The 20,243-nt window shown below is 45.5% G+C and overlaps 2 long non-coding RNA genes across 3 annotated transcripts; both read right to left on the minus strand.

Moving 5' to 3' along the window:
* Positions 1-292: 292 nt before the first annotated feature.
* LOC143268171 (uncharacterized) lies at positions 293-12,641 on the minus strand. Of its 2 annotated transcripts, XR_013043890.1 has the most exons (6): positions 11,460-12,641; positions 9,483-9,679; positions 8,474-8,625; positions 4,121-4,244; positions 2,479-2,629; positions 293-600 (listed from the first exon to the last, which is right to left on the minus strand). It is a non-coding gene; the product is annotated as an uncharacterized LOC143268171 (long non-coding RNA). The 2 variants fall into 2 exon arrangements; XR_013043889.1 differs by having other exon boundaries at positions 9,483-12,641.
* A 148-nt stretch (positions 12,642-12,789) lies between these two features.
* LOC121821637 (uncharacterized) lies at positions 12,790-19,883 on the minus strand. Its single transcript, XR_006062414.2, has 3 exons — positions 18,843-19,883; positions 18,627-18,751; positions 12,790-13,025 (listed from the first exon to the last, which is right to left on the minus strand). It is a non-coding gene; the product is annotated as an uncharacterized LOC121821637 (long non-coding RNA).
* Positions 19,884-20,243: the final 360 nt, after the last annotated feature.

The raw sequence follows: 20,243 nt of genomic DNA on the forward strand, positions 1-20,243 counted from the left end.
CATGCCCAGTATCTCAGACCACTTCCTGTTGCCTGTAGGTCAAGATATAGGACTCTCAGTTACTTCTCCAGCACCATGTCTGCCTGCATGCCACCATGTCTCACCATGAAGATAGTGGACTGAAACTCTGAACTGTAAGCCACCCCAGTTAAATGTTTTCCTTTGTAAGAGTTGCTGTGCTCGTGGTGTCTTTTCACAGCAATAGAAACCCTAACTAAGACATCCCATATACACACAATACCACATACGTGAACACATATACATACACACATTTACACACACATACACACATAATTTTAAATCTGTGTTTTATACATGAGAGAGAAGATGTAGTATTTGTCTTTTCAAGTCTGGATTATTTCACTTAACATAATGATTTCCAGTTCCATCAATTTACCTGTAAATGTTATAATCTTATTTTCCCTTATGACTGAATTAAAATTCCATGTTGTGTATGTACCATGTTTCACAATCTCTTTCTTTCATCTGTTTGGACAGCAAGGCTGGTTCTTTTTCTAGTATCATCAATAGTGCAGCTATGGTCATGGATGTGTAGGTATCTCTGTAATACGTTCACTGGAAGTCCTTTGGGTGTGCCTCCTGTAAGAAATAAAACGTAGGTACTGCAGAGGTGACTCAGTGGTTAAGATCACATGCTGTTCCTGCAGAGAACTCAAGTTCAGTTCCCAGAACCCACATCCGGCAGCTCACAACAGCCTGTAACTCCAGCTCCAGGGAATCTGGTACCGACCCACTTGTGCCCTCTGGGGGCACACAGGCATACATATATACAAATAAAAATAAAAGAAATCTTTAAAAATAAATAAAATATAAACATTCTATTTCTAATATCAGAGGTTCTTTAGACTTAAATTTACCAGATCACAAACAAGCAAGAGGCACCGGGCCCCTGTCTTCCCCAGCATCAGTTGATGAGAACTTTTAGTTTTTCTTAGGGTGAAAATCTGCAGTCAACTATGTGGCTCAGCCCACAAACCAGGGGAGGGACGGGAACTTGGAACCCAGGTATTCATCAAATACAGCTCTGCATCCTTGGAGTACTGACAGCAGACTGGATGGCTTGGGTGGATAGGACCCTGGTGTCTCAGTGAAGACACAAGCAAATCCTTTCCCACCCTCGACTGTAAAACCTGTCATGCCAGAGGAACTTGAGTTCTCTAATTTGGGGTCAGAGAAATGCTTTTGATCCGAACGTTGACTTTAATCAAGAGTTGCGCATCGGGAAGTAGACAGTGGGGGGAGGAGATGCTTTGTCACTGCAGAGTCTTAGGAAGGACGAGATGATCCTGTGGCTCCATGGCTTCATCCGATGGAATCCACGGTGACCTGCCCCTAGGAAGGTTTTGCTCTTGCATTTGCATTAGGATTCTGCATTTGCACATTTTATATTCATGTTATAAATTATTTGGACAATAGGCCTACACATTGTCATGACATGTTAGGGGCCCCCATATCTGTGTGGTGATATATTGTGTATCAAATAAAGCTTTCTTGAAGATCAGAGGACAGAACAAGGCACTATTAAACATAGAGGTCAGTCAGTGGTGGCACACAACTTTAATCCCAGTCCTTGGGAAGCACACATGCCTTTAATCCAGGAAGTGATGGCTGAACAGAAGAAAGGTACATAAGGCGTGAGGAGACAGAGGAAGCCTTTTTAGCTAGAGGCCTTTTGGCTAGGCTCTTTCAGCTGAAGCCTTTTGGCTGAGAGGAACCCCTTCAGCTGAGAATGCAGAGACATTCAAACAGGATTCGTGGAATTGGCGAGGTGAGAAGTGGCAGTGGCTTGTTCCTTTGTCTCTCTGATCTTCAGGCAAGCTTTATTTGATATACAATATATCACCACATATCTGTTAGGATTTAACATTCTATCAAATCAAGTACTGTCTCACAATGACATTTAATTTTCAATGTTTTATTTCTTAACCAGGTTACTTAGAGGTGTTCTTGGGGTGTCCCAAGTCCCAAGTTAGGGAAACATTGCTTTAAGCCTTGCTCAAATTCTCACATGAAGGTTTCAAGCCTTGATGATCGCTAGAGAGATCTGTGTTTTTCCTTGTAACCATATGAAAAATCTAAATGCCGCTGTATACCAGGAATATAGTCTGTTGATTAAAACATTGCAGCTGACTAGGTGAGGAGCAGGGGCAACATTATCAGCGGTGGTGGGTTCGAGTGTCCCTGGCCTCAGATAATTGTTCTCAGTCCTTTGACAGGGGATGAATAAGAAAAACAACCAATGACTGGAAAGTATTTGACAGTGTTTTGTTCCTTCGAAGGGTCCAAAAGGGGGCCATTGGCAGCTCACAAGTAGTGTGAAAATGGGGACGACAAGGGGGAAATGGCTGACTCGGGTGAATTCCTTAAACCCACGGTGTCCTGGCTGCAAGCTCTCTGCCGGCACATAGTCTGCGCCTGGGCCTTTCCCTATCATCCCCACCTGAACATGCATCTTACCCTAACAGACAATGAAACGGCCTTTGCCCCAGAGCAAAATGACGTCCTTCTGGGTAACTCAGCTGGTTCTCAGTGATGCCAAGTACAGGGTCTGGACATAGGCAGGTGATGGGGGATAAAAAGAATAATTCCAGAGGCAGTCAGGGAGCTCCTAAAATGAAAGAGACAATTAAAATGCAATCCCAGGATGAGCTCAAATACAGACTGTCTCCTATTGATGAATAGCTTCTAGAATCAGTGTTTCATCATAGAGGGAGCCAAACCATAGTTGAAATAATGAAAATAAAGGACCAGGAAAATCGTCTCCATTAGCTAAGTTTAGGAACTAATATGGCTTCCTGTGTGACCAGCTTCCCATATGCAGTAAACAGTAGAATATTGCTGCTTGTTTTAAAAAAAATGTATTTGAAGCATCAGTTTTCAAAAGAACAGACATGAAAGCATCTGAGGTCACTTTATGCTTCTGCCAGATGCAGAACAGGATGTCCTCTCCATTGAGGGTGGTGGATGCTTCCTATGGCTTCACAAAGGACAGCATGTGGCTTGGTCATGCTGACTGGGGAGAGACCATGGGTGGCATCTTTGATGTCTAACCTCAAATTATTCACTCAAGCTATTTTCTTGTGATAGTAAATTTTATGCATCAATCTGGAAGTGTTTAAGGTGAGGTTAACTCATGGTGAGAGAAGAACATTTTACAGTATGGTGTTTGGATCTTAAATGCTCTCTATGGGTCTTATGTTCCCTCACAGGATGGACCACACCCTCTGAAACCAGGAGACACAAGGAACCTTTCCTCTGGCCTGTGTTTCAGTTTGTTAGTTTGTTTTTAGGGCAACAAGAAAAGTAGCAAATGTACTCATACTGTGAACTTGGACTTGTTAACCTCTAACATAACGTGAGCTAGTCCCACATGCGTGCGCGCGCACATGCGCGCGCGCGCGCGCACACACACACACACACACACACACACACAGACACATAGACACACATACACAAACACACACACACACACACACACACACACACACACACACACACACCCCTTATTTGTTTTCTTTTGCCGGACAACCCTGATCAATAAAATTTCACTTGATAAGTCAAACTTTTGTGGAGTCCCTGTCAGCTAAACAAAAAGTTCTCCTGGACTCCTGAGTCGATCCTTGAGCACTGTGTGTAAACATGCTTTGCCCCTTGTGGACAGTTGTGCTCTGCTTCCTTTAGATGTAATGAACCATCCCTGGAGTGGCTGAAATACACAAATACTCAAGCAGACAATGAGTTCAAACCCAACCTCTACCTCTTGGGCAAAATGCTTAATTGTTTTAAGCCTCAGTTTCTTTATCGGTAGTAAGAATACCTATCCCATGGGATTGTTGTAAGACTTGGGTCAATTCAGGCAACATGCTTTCCTATGCATCAGGTGCTCAGGAAGTCTTTATGCCAGCTAACTCAGACTAGAAACCTGTGTGCTGAAACATGCAAGTGTTAAATCCTTGTGGGACAACATTAATAATGACCACAGTTTTGTTATCAACACTGCAGGGTGTAGCCAACCTTAATTCATTTCTTTGCTCAGGGAAAAGGGTTCATTCAACATTGGAAATGCAATTTCTTCTACCAAGCATTTTATTTCTCTCACCTAGCAGAGATCATAGGTTCCACTGCTCCAGTGTTACAGCGCTGAGCCTTGGACTCATCAGCAGGCAAGCAGACAAACAGTGTTTCACATCTTAGATATCAGGGAGCTTTCCTTTGGAACTCACCTTTGGTAATAATGAGGAAGAGTTAAAATGCAAATGTACAATTATTGACTAGCGTTCTGAGGTCATGCCTGGTGTATTTCATTCTGAACTTCTTGCTCAATGCCTTTCAAATCTCTCTTGCTAAATTTGGCTCCTTGGAAATTATTCCTCCAGGGCAGAAAATTGGCATTCAAGTAAATTTCATTGGCCTTTAGATCATTGTGTTTTTTAACTTGTAATTTTCCATTGCTCTCTGTTCTCCATTGACTTTCCATTGAAGACTACATTACATGTGGGGTAGCAGCATCGATCTTGACCCATGATACATATTCCCTTGTCAAGAGCCGATCCATTAGGTAGGCTTCCTTCAGGAGTGAGTAGACTATGTCTGTGAATGAAGAATGCCATGTATAGATACACAGTGACAATTATAAATAACTTAAAAACCTCTGCAGAGAGGATGCTTCTCAGGTGCATTGAAAATGCACCTTCTTTATTTCTATCAACTTACATCTATCACGGGCAAGTAGTTTGTGAAAAAGTTCTCAGTTTGGCCAATTGCAAAAAAGAAGCATATAACACAGGAGGAGAGAGAGAGCAAACAAAACATAAAGGCAAAGAAATGGTAAATAACAGGAAGTTAGAGCAGTATGCCATAAGTTTGTTTGGATGTATTTCAGACATCCAAGTGGAGGTGTCAAGACAAGTTGGAAAAAGAATCTAAAGTTTAGAGAGAGGTTCAGGATGGACATGCACATTGCCGAGTCATCAACATGATAGCTTAAAGTAAGCAGTGGAGAGTGCTACCTAGGGAATAACTAAGGAAGAGAAGTGGGTCAAGGACTGCCCATGGTGATATTTTATTTGTGCTGAAATATGATTTTATTTGTATGTTAATAAAGTTTGCCTAGAGATCAGAGGTCATAGTGAGACAGGGACAGCAGTCAGGCGGTAGTAGCCCACGCTGTTAATCCGATCACATGGCAGGCAGAGCCTCTGTGTGGTCAAGGACACAGCCAAGTGTGATGAGACAAGCCTTTAATCCCAATACCAACCATAGAGACCTGGAAGTCTGTACAGACAGGCAGTGATGAGGAAGTCATGTGGTTGGGTTTAGAGCCAATGAGAAGGCAGAATAGGAAGGCAATAAAACACAAGTCACACAGGAAGAAGGTCTCTCTCTGGGGAAGCAAGGTGGAGAGGTGGTAAGATAAGGTAGTCATGACTCTCTGATCTCTTTGGCTATTTACCTCTGTATTTGACTCTGTGTTTCTTATTTACTAGGACTGTTTAGAATTTCATCTACAACTGCCCATTGTATGTTTTGAGGATATGGGACATTGGGACTCTTGAGACATGCCTCAGGGGTTGAGATGGTTGAAACTCAGCTTTGAAGGAAGTATAAAAAAATGACTGGTGCACTCCAATGAAGACTTCAAGAAGGATGGGAGAGAGCAGCCCGAACCACTAGGGACACAGGGTACCATCAAGCAAATGCCTTCACTTAAAGACAAATGGAAAAGATGAGAGTAATCATCATTATTATGAAAAAATAAGAATTCTTGTGAAAAATAGAAGAAATTTGCTTAGATCGTGAAAGTTTCAGTTTGATTTTAGTCAAATGGAAGCTATGTAGGTGACCTTCACCAAACAAGTTTCTAAAATCCTGAATGGGGTAGGTCAAAAAGAATACCCAATGAGAAGGTAAGTGGGTGTGTGTAATTCTGAAATAGCTGTGATCGAATGCACAGAGATAATAAACAACCAGAGCAGCAGCTGGAGGGGATGTAGACCGGAATCCATGGAGATATCTTTTAAAGGAAGCTCATATTCGCACAAGCAGCACTTGTCTTTCTCTTTCCTGGTCAGCTAAGATGTGAGCAAGTAGCTGCCACCAGCTCTGACCACCATGGAGCAGACACAATGCTCGCCCCATGGACTATATTCCCTTAAATCAAGAACCAAAATAAGCTTTTTGTCTATTAAGCTGCTTCTTTTCACAGCAACAAAGAATGCAGATAATAAGAAAATTTGAACCAGGAGTGGGGTTGTTGGTATAAATCTGACATAGTTCTTAGGACTTGGGGACTGAATTACAAGAGGAATGAAGAAAGTCTGAGATTACAGACTGGAGAATCCCTTGAATGCTGCAAATTGATTATAAACAATATTTGCGTGTGAATTAGAAAAGGGCAATAATCAGGGCAGTTTGCTTCCCCCTTACAGTAGAACACAAGGATCTTTTTATTCAAAGAAACTATCAGACAATCAACATGTCCATGAAGGTAAGAATCAAGGAGCAATTTCCAATAAAATAAATCAAACAAGGGCAACATTTTATTTTATAAATGATTAATGTAAATGATGAAGGCAGTATATAAATTATGAAATTATATTAATATTAAATATTGGGGAACATTTTAATAATTATTTAAAGTCAGATCTTTAAAGTTAAGGTTATAAATATGTGAAGTGGAAGATTTGTACATTTATAAAGGGATAGGCTTAATATTAATGAAGAATAAGGAATCAGGAAGGCATGCTGGTACATAAATAAACAAACAAGCAGTGTATCCTGAACAGATTGTATATACTTGGGAGACATGAAGGAAGTCTTGATTTATACCCAATGGGCAGTAAGATACCACCTACCAGAGAGTGATCCTGGATTCTTGAATGAGCCAATACAATGACTTACTTTGCCCAAATCAGTGGATTTATGAATCATTTACTCTAAAACTATTCTGTTTTGTTTTACAGAGAAAACTTGGAAATCAAGAATGTTCTGGAATGATGAGGCTCTCCATGCCAAGACCTAAAGCCCAGCCCAGCACTAGTCCGTCCAGTTCATGCTGTGGCAACTCCCTTGGAGCTCATTTTTATTGTTAGTTCTCATTTGTTACCATATTTAGTGAACACATACTTAACTGCAAAGCTGTCATCAATAAGAGCGCTCATAGTGCCTCATTGTGCAAACATCTTTCATGTGTGCTAGGCATTTTCAAAAGCTTAATAATCTGCATCTGATTTGCATCATCTTATTTAAACAAAGGCAATATTGGCCATACTGCCTACAGAGACAGGCTTTGAAAAATTGCAATAATTTTTGCAGCTATGTGGTAACAATCTGCTTCTTCTGGGTTCCCAGAAATGGTTCTGCTTTGTGTGTTTTTACAAAAACAGGGACCGTGAGTGGGTAGATGGTGGCTGGGAAATGCTTCTGGGATTAAGAAGGTTGAGACCTGAGATACTTAAAGAATGAGTGGTGTATTCTCCTTAAGTCTCCCTCACATCATGGCAGTGACTGTGCTCTTTGCTGAACCCTTCCCAGTGTGGTGGTGAAGCCTTGGATTCCATTTCTTACTGCTCTGGGAAACCCCACAAAGCTGATGTTCCTGACCCATCACCAACATTGTGGTCTGTGGATATGCAACTCTGGAATTGATTCTCGGTCCTGTGGGTTGTCTGCCAATCTTTGCTACAGAGACAGGACTGTACACAGCTTAGTGAGGCACTCTGGGAGAAGGTGACCCATGCTCCTCCTTTTCTTGTTTAGCATAAATCTGAGGATGATGTCTCCACCCTGTGTCATTCTGTACTTAGGCTTCTTGGAGGAAACTAAAGTTTCAGCCAAGTAGTGAGTGGCTGGTCAATATGGAGAAATATAGATACAAGCTCAAATGAAACATAAAAAAATGGTTCAGAGCAAGATAGAATAGTCTAATACAGAAATGGCACAGTCGTGCATGCACATGTGTACACACACACACACACACACACACACACACACACACACAGACACACACAGAATGTTGAAAGCGTTATAATAAATCGGAGTCCTTTAATACTCAGTGCTCTGAAAGCCTGGGGGAGCGGCTTTGCTAACCTGAAGAGAAAGGACAAAGAGAGCAGGTGAAATTCTTGTGTCTTGAGCTGTTAGTGATCCCTGAACTTGAGGATCCACTGGTAAACGTGCAACTTTCTCATGTCCGCATCGTGCATGAGGAGCAGTGTGAGTGGTGGGCATTGTGCGTACTGAGCAAATGCTGGGCTTCACGGGTGCTGGGCACTGCTCCGTGTGAGCTCACGCTGCTACCCTCCTGATGCTCACTCGTGTTCCTGTGAATTCCACATCCGGTGATTACACAAACCTGGAATTCTGTGGTGGTTCTAGTTGATTATTGCTGCTGGTGATCACTCTTGCTCTTCATTAAGTCGGTTCTATTTGAGGTTTAGGAATTCATACTTACATGGGCTTCAGTTTCGGCGCCTGGACCGTCAGTGAAGTGTCCTCTGACTGGATGCTCAGCATGGCTGGTGTCACTGCTTCCGGTTTCTTGCCCTGCTCCCTCCCGACCTCATTCTGTCTATGCCGCTCATTTGTGACACTAGATCTGTGACCCTGTAAAGCAAAAAGCAGCCTGGCTTTAACCAAATACAGATGAGCAAAAGATACACCGTTCATACAGATCCCCTGCTACACAGTACTCGGGAAAACGCCTCTCACTGTCTCCTTAAAATTCAGTCTTAGTTGCCTCTTCTGATGCCAAGCTGTGGCTTTCCAGGTTGGTTGGTCAGTGTCAGGAGAGGCAAGTGCCTACCTGAGGCTAGTTCCAACTTCCCTACGCCTTGTGCCAACAGAAGGGGCCACAATTCCAGCAACATGTTTCAGTTCTCCGTTACCCTATATCCATTAGACACTCGGAGACTCATTGTATTCATCTTAAAATAATTAAGTTAGTTAATTTAATTTGGGGAGGGGAGGGTGCCTGCCACAGCTCACACAGGGAGGACAGCTTGTGAGAGTCAGTTCCCTCCTTCCCCCATGTAGGTTCTAGGGTTCAAACTCAGGTGGTCAAGTTTGTCAGTGGAGACCTTGCCTGCTGATCTAACTCACTGGTTCCGCTCAGGGGACTCTGGCAGGAGAGGCTCTTAGACTCTCAGTGAGGCTGTGGTCTCCTCATGCCCAGAGGCCATCTTGGCCATTTTCCTGTCCCACCAACCAGCCGGAGCTAAGCATGATGGGTACCAAGCTGCCCTCACCCTCACACACACCTGTGTCTTCAGTGTGTAATCAGCCTAGCTCATTGCCTAGCATCTTCTCTTCATAAGAACATCTTTCCCCCGGAAGTAGACTCTCAGGACACTGTGCCAAACCTCAAGGTTTTGCACACATCACTTGTCATTTGGATTTATTTCTAGCTATACAATCTTTGCTTTCCACACCATGTCACATCCCCACGACTTCGTGGTCCCCACCTCTGGTCCCAGGTGAGCTGAGTGAAGTTCCATATTAGAGATCCGCAAGGTCTGTGGTTCGAGAGCAGTGGTTCCGTCCAAAGGCAGGCAGGTTCTGCTGCTGACAGCATCAGCTTGGTGTGTGTTTCTACATGAACATCAATTTGATAAAGACACTGACAGCAGAGTCCGGAGGGCTGTGAGGAACGGTCCTACCCCTGTGACAAGCAATGCAGGAAAGAGAAGAGGAGACCAAGCCTCTGGGGCTGTGGATATGGCTCAGAGGTTAAGGATACTTCCTGTTCTTCCAGAGAACTCAAGTTCAAACCCCAGCACCCACACTAGACAGCTCACAACTGTCTGGAACTCCAGAACTAAAGGATCCAACACCCTCTTCTGGCGCCCACAGACACAGCACACACACAGAGACACATACAAAAAAGTAGAACAAATGTTTTTGAAAGGAAGATGTCAAATCTCTGTGGGCAGAGGGGATATTGTTTGTTTTGTTCTAAAAGGAGAAGAAAACAGCTCTGGGCTCTAAACACAGAATGAAGCCAAGGGTATCCTGAGAGAAACTGAGTCTTGAGGACTCTCAGCTGCTCTGGTTGCATGGGGCCATCCACAGGAGGTTTCAGGATTGGGCAAAGCATCGGGTACTTTGGCAAGAGGGCCGCATCTGGCAACCCTCTGCTGATTTGATGAAGATGAACCCAAGAAGACGAGTGGGACAGCTTCTGTCCCTTCCTCTGCATGGGCACTGCAGCCCCCAGGCCCCTACCCAGTTCCTGCTCATCCAGCTGCCTTCACAGCATATGAGAAGACTTCATATGGACTTCAGATGAAGGCAGGGTAGCCTTCCAGGAGTCCCAAGTCTCTAAGCATCTGGCTTCAGACATCTAACATAACCTCATTGCACACCAGCTCTGGAAAGTCGATGCAAGGGTATTTACCATTCTCTTGCAGAACTTAATGAGATAATCTATAGGGGATGTTTAGCACATAGTATGACCACAAGTCATAAAAATAGCTTCCTCTCCCACTCCTGATCCTCGGTCTCTGGTGATTTCACAAGAACCCCCAGAAAGCATTGGGAAACTCTAAATCCAAGGACAGAGTTGGTTGTAGCCAAGCCAGACTTTGACTTCAGACTTCAACTGGAGGGAAGGTCAACTCGGCCACTAGGGGGCACCAATTGCATGGAAAAGAGGGTAGCTTGAGCTGTTCTGGACAGAAAACTTTGTTGAAATTTGGGGCTGAGTGCAGCAGTAGTGCTTGTTGGTTTTGCTGGGGACCTGGGAGGTCAGGATGGGGTCACATGACATGAGGAAGTGCTCTCAGATCTCTCCCCAGAGACTCAGCAGCTATCTACCCGGCACATGCACCTTGCCTGTGTAACCCAACACCATTTACTTTTTTCCCATTCTCCTCAACCTGAACTTGTTCTGACGTCCCTTTGAGACTGACAATCTGTCCAATGGACAGAAGAGGCCTGTGGGAAATGAAGCGTCGCCACTTTAAAGTGTCTCAGATTTTTCTTTTCTGCATGTGTATTTGTGTGGTGTACATGTGTGTTCACATGTGTAGACATGCACTTGTGTGTGCAGGAGGCCCGAAGGTGACAAAGGGGACCTCTGCAATTGCTCTTTACCTTGTACGTTGAGGCAGGGTCTCTCCCTGAACCTGGAGTCCTTTGAGTTAGAGTTTCTCATTGCTCTCTGGGGGTCCTTGGGAGTTCATAAGAGACTGGGGGTCCGGAGTGGGAGAGGAAGCTACTGCTCTGACTTGTGGCCATACTGTGTGCTGGACACCCCCTGTAGATTACCCCACTAAGTGCTCAAGAATGGCAGCTCCCCCTGCACCGACTGTCCAGCGCTGATGTGCAAGGAGGTTACGTCAGAAATGACCCTGCTTCCATCTGAAGCCTGTGCTTCTTCTTGTGTGCTATGAAGGCAGCTAGATGATCAGAGACCGGGTGGGGCCTAGGGTGCAGTGTACCTGCAGAGGAGGGGGTGGAGGCTGCAGAAACCCCATTTCTGGAGCTCTGAAGTCAGGTCCTCGTGTCTGCACAGTGAACGCACTAGCCACTGAGCCATCTCCATCCTGGATTCTTCTTCTTCCCACCCAGATCAGAGACTCGGGTTTGGAGTTTCACACTTAGCTCACAGGCAGACACACAGTTGTGTTCAGAGATCGCCGGGGTCTGTAGGAATCCTTCGATCAGAATTAGTCCACAATTGCCTTTGAAGGTGACTATACGCAGGGTGCATAAATGTAATGGGTGTCTCAGAATGCACATCAGGAGAGAGGAAACTGAAAGACAGTGAATTGACCTGTTTTGTCCAAAACAGAATCTGACCAAGGTGGGAGGACAGTTCCCCAGAAGGAAAAATGCACAGTGTCTAGCAATGGTCTGCTCAGGACTCTGAACCTCAAAAGGGGCTCATTTCCTTAGTTTGGGAATTATCTGTGAGAAGATTCTCCCCAAGAGAACCTTCCAGAAGATGGGTGCTTTAGTGATCATTCACAATTATGTCATATGTGTAGGCTCTCTCATGAATACTGATAGATCCTCTTCTGAGATGCCAGATACTCCTTGAATGTGAATTACCTGGGACATTTAACTAAATTCAAGTTCAGACCTATGAGATTAGACACCCTGGTGTATAACCTAGGCATTTACAATAAATTTGCAGCTGATTTTACATTTCTTAAAAATGTTAAGACTCATAGATCTAGAAGGTAATTAAACCTCTGCCAGTATTGGAAGTACATTGACTGTGTGCTCCCTAGTAATACCCTTGGGTGGTGTGAGTACTATGAAAATCCCAACCAAACAAGCATGCCCCAAATGACCGCAGTCAGCCGTTTCCATGTCCCAGAGTCACACAGGTGCCTGACACACTCAGTGGGATGGCTTTCTTTGATTTGAGACCGTTAGCTTGCTTATCTGATGGCCCAGAGCTGCAAACCAGTGAAGTAGGACTGTGTGTAAGATGTGGCATCTCCATTACAAGAGGTAACTGATCCACAAAGCCAGAGGGATGTGGGCTGGGAGTTGCAGAGGGGAGGGGAAGGGCCAACAGCAGAGGCGTGCTGTGGAAACTGCTGCACCATCAAACGGCCCAAGGCACAAGAGCACAAAGGACACACTAGTCTGTGCAGCTGACACCATTCTGATTTGAATGACACCACCACCACCACCACCACCACCACCACCACCACCACCACCACCACCACCACACCACACTACCACCACCACCACCACCACCACCACCACCACCACCACCACACCACCACCACCACCACCACCACCACCCTCCGCATGCCAAGAAACCTCCACTGGAATTCAAGGTGAGCTCAGCCATAAAAACAAGATCACCCCACTGTTCTCCTAAGGAAATGAGATGGAGGTCTGTAGAGGAAACTGCTTTTCAAACATCCTGTGTCCATTGCTGCTCCCAGAAAACCACTTTTAGATGCATCTGGACTCTATTCATCTTCCTTTTTGGGTTTCCAGGCAGGAGAGTAGCCAGTGGGTACTGTACTGGGCAAGACCCTGACCTGTCAGCAAAACAGGAAGGCAAACCACCAAAACACTCAGAACCTGAGAGAAGTGCCATGCCGGACACCTTCCCTTAGAGCTGTACCCTTGAGAAAAGTCCTTTCTTGTGTCTGCACAATGTATAGATTTGACACATTTGTTAATGGTCACTAAAGCACCTGTCTTCTGGAGGTCCTTTGGGGAGAATCTTCTCACAGATAATTTCCATACTCACTAAGGAAATGAATCCATCTTGATGGACAGATTAATAGGACAAAGGGCCATGCCTAGACAATTGCCCAAGGACCCCATTCAGAAATGCCCAGTTCTTGTTTTCACATTATGCCTTGGCCATCTTGAAAGTCTTAATATTGTTTGAACATAGAGTCCTGTGTTTTCATTTTGCACTGGGGTCCATGACTTAGTCAGTTCTGGTAAGGTGACTAGGGAACTAGGTAGACCTGAATAAAAGTTGGTTATCTACTTAGTAATTGCCATCTTAGGCAAGAGAGAATACTCTCCTAACATGAGTGTTCTCAGCTACAAAGCGGAACTGCTGAACATCTCTCATGGCATTGTGGGACTATTGTGAAATCACAGGGTTCACCTAGTGAATACAGGTAGCCTTGGCCTGGGTACCAAGCCAGTAGATGGAAATGATTTGCCTGAAAATTAATTAAATTACATCCAGTTCTTGAAATATATGCTTATGCAACTTTAATAAAGTGTGTATTTCCTGAGCAACTACTATACAGCAGCAACATCTGTATTCATAATGAGTTACTGCAGGGCCAATTTCAAGCTTGAAGGATTCTTTTTAATTATAGTTTCTATTTGTTCATTGAAAATGCCATACATTCAAAGCCTCTGGATTGCCCTGGGAAGGGGAAATAGATGAGATCTCCCTGAGTAAACTGAGATCAAGGGGGTTGGGCAATAGAGAGTAGGGGATGGGGGATGAGAACATAAGGGAATGGGATGGTCAATTTGGAACAGGGACAGAGTGGGAGAGCAATAAAAGAGATACCATGATAGAGGGAGACATCATCTGGAACAGGGACAGAGTGGCAGAGCAGGGGGAGCTGGGCTTCCGGTTTGGCATTTCAGAAACAAAATCCAAGTATGGTCTTACCAAGCAGTCGCTGATGAGAGGTCATTAAGTAATAGTATCTTGAAGATTTTAATCAATGACTGTCTCTGAGGGAGGCAACTTCATGATATACAGATGTCTGGGGCCTGGGGCCTTCTTCCTAAGAGCTCTCATGGTAACACCAGAATTAAAATTTGCTTTTGCTTTATGATCATTCAAGAACTTCTATATTTATTCTCAAGGGACTGTGTACAGCAAAGCAAGAATTCTCTGTAGACAAAGGACTCGGAGCCATCACCCTCCTGAAGGCATGTGGCCACTCCTCTTCCAGTGCTGCCTGGCTGGAGCTGGTTAAGAGGTGTTATGTAAAAGAGCAAGGCACGGAGCATCTCAAGCAGGCCCCTTACCTATGCAGGACTCCAGTTCCCTTTCTATACACAACAGGCAAGAAAATCTAGATAATGAATACAGATGGGAGACTCCGCAGGCCTCCCTCTCCTTACAGTCCAAGGTTTGATGGCAAGCACATCCACTGGACACCATTACTGGACATCTGTACCTCCCCTTGCTGTGGCGCCTTTCACCCTTCTTCCCCAGATAAACAAAGGTGGCATGTACCCGTCCTTGATGGTGACATAGGGACCATGTGGAGCTCCATCAGTTGATTCTGGCTGGGCCTTAGAGCTGGGGAAGGAAAGGATGGTCCTCCCTGAAGTCGTCTGTCTTTCTCTTGCCACGGCCATCTGTTTCTCACCTGCTTAATGGCTGAAGCCTGATTTCCATCTGGTCATCACCCCCAAAACACAGGGTACAGAATATGACAAATGGTGATAGATGGGAAGAAAAGAGTCATAGAAGTTTCAACGCTGATCATCAACAGATTTACCAACAATTATAAAATTTGGCTCCTTTTAATTCATCTTCATCTGTGAGCCAGCAGCGGTTGGTTGTATTAAAGGCCAACATTGCTGCTGCGTTTTTCTTGCCAAGTCAGTTGGAGACCAGATGGTGACACCGACCTTCCCCGTGTGCCTCATTCTTCCCAGGAATGGGATATTCGAGGAAAAGTTCGACCTCTGGGCTTGACTTGGGAACTCCAGTTTTTGTTTTTGTTTTGTTATTTTGTTTTGTTTTGTTTTGTTTTTGTTTTTGACTCACCCACACTCCCCAAGCCTCTAACTTCCTGCCTGTTCCTCTCAGGAGAAGGGTGCATGTTTACACTTGAAACTAAGAGCTCCTGTAGACAAGGCAGTCTGTTTCGCTCTATCCCTGAGCCCTCCTGAAGGTAAGATGGCCACCTGGTAGTATGGCTTCTCCACTCCCAACCAAGTCGCCTTCCTGGCTAGTGAATGCTTTTCTCACCTCCCAGAGTTCATCAAGACCTATGCTGGTCCCTTACAAAACCGAAAGGATACAGAGAGAAAGCCATCCTCTGGAAGTGAGCCCACATTCTGACGCTTTCCAGTTTCGCGGTGAGAATGAACTGGCAGGACCCTGTCCTCCCACCCGCCGTACTGACATCAGTGCTGTTTAACTGCTTGAATCTGTTACTACTCAACAACGTCGGGGTGGAAGGGTAGGTTGGGGAGATAACAACAGACCCCACGCTCCAGAGAGTGGGGTGATCTGGACCAATCTGGAGAGCCTGGGCTCAACCTTAGCTGCTAATTGTAAAACGCAACTGAAACTTTTGGCACAGAATGAGTGTACTGTTTGCCAAGCTCTGCGGGGCATCTATCTTATGCCCTGCTAACCACTGTCTTGCTCCTGCAGCACTCTGTTTTCATAAATCTAGTCCTGAGTCAAGAAGCTGCCATCACCTTATGAATGCTCTCACATGGTGACCCCCAAGGATGGAGTCTCTAGCTAGCAGTCAACGTATACGTCAGCGTCTCTCATTCCCTCCTCCGTTCTTCTTGTTCATGCACAGCTCCTCCACTCTTGCCATCTGGTGTCTCTGGGGCTCTGGAGTGAAGCTCTGACTCTGTATCAGCAACTGAAGCAGAATTTACCTGGTTTTAACTCACCAAGCAAAAGCACGGTGTAGAGCTAGGGCAGCCACAACCGTCCTCCAGATGAGGACAAGGAGGTCTAGAGGGGTGAACCCAGCTGAGGCCAAGGCTAACAGTCGAGATTAGAACCAAGACCAAGGCCTTCTGGGTCTACAGCTGTGCTGTCCATTAGAACGGAACATGGGCTTCTCAATTGTGAGCGGTTGTGCATTTGACAGGGGCCTCTTGGCATGCCCGGGACCTTTTTGGTTGTCACTGCTTCTGTGTCTACCTGGTAGGGCCAAAGATGCTGCTACAATGAATAGGACAGCTTACAGCACAGAAGTGTCCTCAGGCATGTTCACAGCTGAGATGGAAAAACCCGGATGAGAAGGAAGCACAGCACATGTGCACATGGACAGAGTGAATCTATTACCCGTGTACTCTGCCTGTCTATGTACCTATCCTCTCTTTATCTGCCTCTCTCAGCTACCTACTGTGATCTATGCCTATGAACCTTTTCTATGGCATCTATGCATCTAGCTATTATCCATTTACCATTAACCTGTCATCTACCTAGTTACCTGTCATCTATGATTATCAGCCTACCTGTATATCTGTGTATCTTTCATCCATTCCCTTAAAACTCTTAGTCTTCTGATAGATGGGACTAGGTCCTTTCAGGGTTTGGCTTTTAGACACAGAATACCTCGTCTTTTGAAAGAGACTTAAAGTATTCATAATTCCGAAAGCCTTTAAAATATTCTTAAAGTTTCTATTTATTTAGTGTGTGCATGTGTCTGTGTGTGTGTGTGTGTGTGTGTGTGTGTGTGTGTAGCATGTGGGTACCTGTGTGTGTGTGTGAGTGCATGTGTCTGTATGTCTGTGTGTTTGTGTGTAGCATGTGGGCAACTGTGTGTGTGTGTGAGAGAGAGAGAGAGAGAGAAAGAGAGAGTGTGTGTGTGTAGCACATGGGCACCTGTGTGTGTGTGTGAGTGAGTGTGTGTGTGTGTGTGTGTGTGTGTGTGTGTGTGTGTGTGTGTGGTGTTTGGCTCCTGGTTGGTTCCTGTGGACTTTCCCTTTGACTGTGGAAAGTCCGGGTCTTCCCTGAGACTTTGGACCTGTATTTTTGTTTGCACACAACAACCTTGAGACAAGACCTGTGCCAAGAGAGGTTGTTTGAGCGAGGCTTTGGTCAAGGCCACCCTTGCCTTCACTCCTGTTCTATTAGTATCCAATTTACTCTAATTCCATGTGGCTTTAGTACACTGCCACGCATTATATCAAGACACATTGCACATGTGTTAACGTATTACATACTATGTTAACAAACACCACACTAACGCATGAACCATTAAGTCAGTACCCATGGTATACTATAGTGGCAGTTACATATTGTATCAATATATATTACATATGACATTAATAATACCTTGAATACTATACCAAAAATGTATACTGTCTCTTAGTTTCTTTTCCAGTTGCTATGATAAGAAAACAAAATCAAAAACAAAAACCTGACAAAAGTGACTTATAAGAAAGGGTTTATTTGGCTTACAGTTTGGGTTACAGTCTGTCATGGCAGAGGGAAGTTAGAATGGCAGGGGCCTCAGAGAAGTGGACGTGCCCTCCATCCACAATTGAGACCCGAGAGCAATGAATTGATGCATACACACTAGCACTCAGCCCACGTCTCCATCTATAGTCTGGAATCCTCCATTTAGGGAGTTGAGATGGGTCTCAATAATAAAAATATAGTTAATCACTCACATCCTCAGATGCTAACCTCCATCCCATCAGTCCCTCACAGGCATGCCTAGATGCTTGCCCCCAGGTGTCAAGTTGACAGTCAGTACTAACTTCACTATGATGCGCAGTATACATTATTTATAGCCTCTATACCACATCATGAACACATTACACATCATACTTATACCCATAACAGTACTGACTGACACACACGGTATTACATTGACAGCACAGTGCATACTGTATCAGCAAGTATTTATGTGAGCAACACATTATGTATTATACTCAATACACTCACACTACATATCACAGTGGTGAGCATGACATACTGTATCATCGACCCCCCACATTACAGCAACAGCATGATAACACAGACACATTTTTATATTATATTAATAATACATCACTCTAGTAATATGCTGCACGGGTAACAAATTACCTGCTCCATCTGCACACAACAGAAACACACTGCATAGTACAAGGTGAGTGCTTTGCACATCCTGTTAATGTGTATCACACTTTCTATCAATATGTGCATCTCGATGTTGAGCTAGAGGAAACTTCATCCCCTCTGGTCATCTCCAGTCCTGAAGCTGGTGTACACACACCTGATTCCACAACAACCAGACAGTTCCCTACCATGTAGCTCCTACCCTTGCCCTCACGGGGTTCCTCAGCTGCCTGAGAGATTCCCAGTCTCCTTACCCCTAGCATGCCTCAAGGCAAGCAGACAGACAGTCCTTTGGCATGACATTCACCCCAAGTGGTCCTGGTCCATTGAATTCACTCACCAGTAGCTGCTCTGCTGGAGGACACACACCAGCCAAGGAGGTTCCAGCTCTCGGTAGCACCCATGGCCCAGATGGCCATTTCTGTGTACTCACCAGGCCCAGTAAGACAGTAACCAGTCCCTAAGCTAAGGAGAGAGAGGATACCACATAGAGGTTGAGATGACTTCCCTGTCCTCAGAGAGGGAGGTGGTGCCCACCCATTAATGAATGACTTACATTTGAAGGCAGTGTGACATTGTATCTTAGCCTCCAGGAAAAACTCATCTGAGTCCAATATTTAAGCCTTCCTGCAGGGTCTGGAGATGCTTACTTGACTCCTGCCTCCCTCCTGGTGAGTTGTTTGTTGGCTTGTCTTCACACACTCGTCCCGCCGGACTTCGGCTCCTTTCCTCACACAGGTTTCTGTAAATGTAAATCTCCAGAGCAGCAGATGGCTGAAGCTTTCCCCTGCCCGGAGCCTCATCCGCCCCATGACTGCAGTCGTTCTAAGTGGACACATGGCAGGAGGTGTCTGCCTCATGCTCACTGTGTGGTGGCCCGCTTCCATCGACGCTGCTTCAAGTGTTCTTTCAGTAAAGTGGCGGTGTGCAAGAGCCCCTGGATGTCGGGCCCTGGGAAGGACCCTGGTGACTCCTGAAGGATCACACAGGGCTGGGGTCCAGCTTCAGCTGTGGGACCTGCAGTGCACTGGTCTCTGCGGTGTCAGGCCGTTGGTGGCACAGTGACATGATGACACAGTGACAGATGACACAGGCTGCCATGCAGGGATGATACTAAGGGACCACACAGTGGAGCAGACAAGTCATGAAGTACACCTTGTCCCTAGCCTTCCTCCCAACACTGCGAAGGTCCGTCCGTCCGTCCGTCCGTCCTTCCTCAACACCGTCCTGCAGACGATGAAAGCGAAAAACGTTGACTTCCCAAGGCCAGCGTTGTGCCCTCAAGTCCAGGGCTGTCCCTCACCTCCGCCTGTTCTCTACTCTGTGAAGGATCCGGGTCATGCTCCCTATCCCCACAATGCCTGCCCTGCTGTCCTCATGCCCTGGGGTGCCTGCTCCAGAATTACCCAATGTCCCTGCCACACAGTCCAACCCTAGCTGCACCTTAGGCTAGCACTGTTCAGGAAAAGCAAGGTGAGGGCATAGGTCATTGAGCTCTAATTCTGCCAACCTAGCCACCCACTCTCACTCCTGATCCATGTGAACATCCACACTGGACAGGAAGCCACACCTCCCTCTTCTCCTCAACTGCATTGTGAGGGGTTGATGAGGCATCCGACGAGTGTGAGGTTTTGCTCTAACTGGGACACTCTGGGGGTAAAAGAGCATTGCTAAGAACTACCCTAGGACAGGAGGTGGAAACTAGACACGCCCACCTCGGATCCTGTCCCCTCCCACTAGCAGAGGCTAGGGGACCACGTGACCGGAGGGAAGGATGAGCAGCTTGGTTTGGTCTTGGTTCTGGATAATTGAGAACAGGAAGCTGTCACCATATTCCCAGACCACACCCGTGGGGGGCGGGGCGAGGGGGGCAAGGAGGTCATATTTTCTTCCCAGAGTCGCCCGAGACCATGCTTCTCTCACCAGGAAGGGAGCAGGAGTGGCTGGTGGACAAGGC

Source organism: Peromyscus maniculatus, chromosome 12, assembly GCF_049852395.1.
Source record: "Peromyscus maniculatus bairdii isolate BWxNUB_F1_BW_parent chromosome 12, HU_Pman_BW_mat_3.1, whole genome shotgun sequence".
In the NCBI taxonomy this organism is placed as follows: Eukaryota; Metazoa; Chordata; class Mammalia; order Rodentia; family Cricetidae; genus Peromyscus; species Peromyscus maniculatus.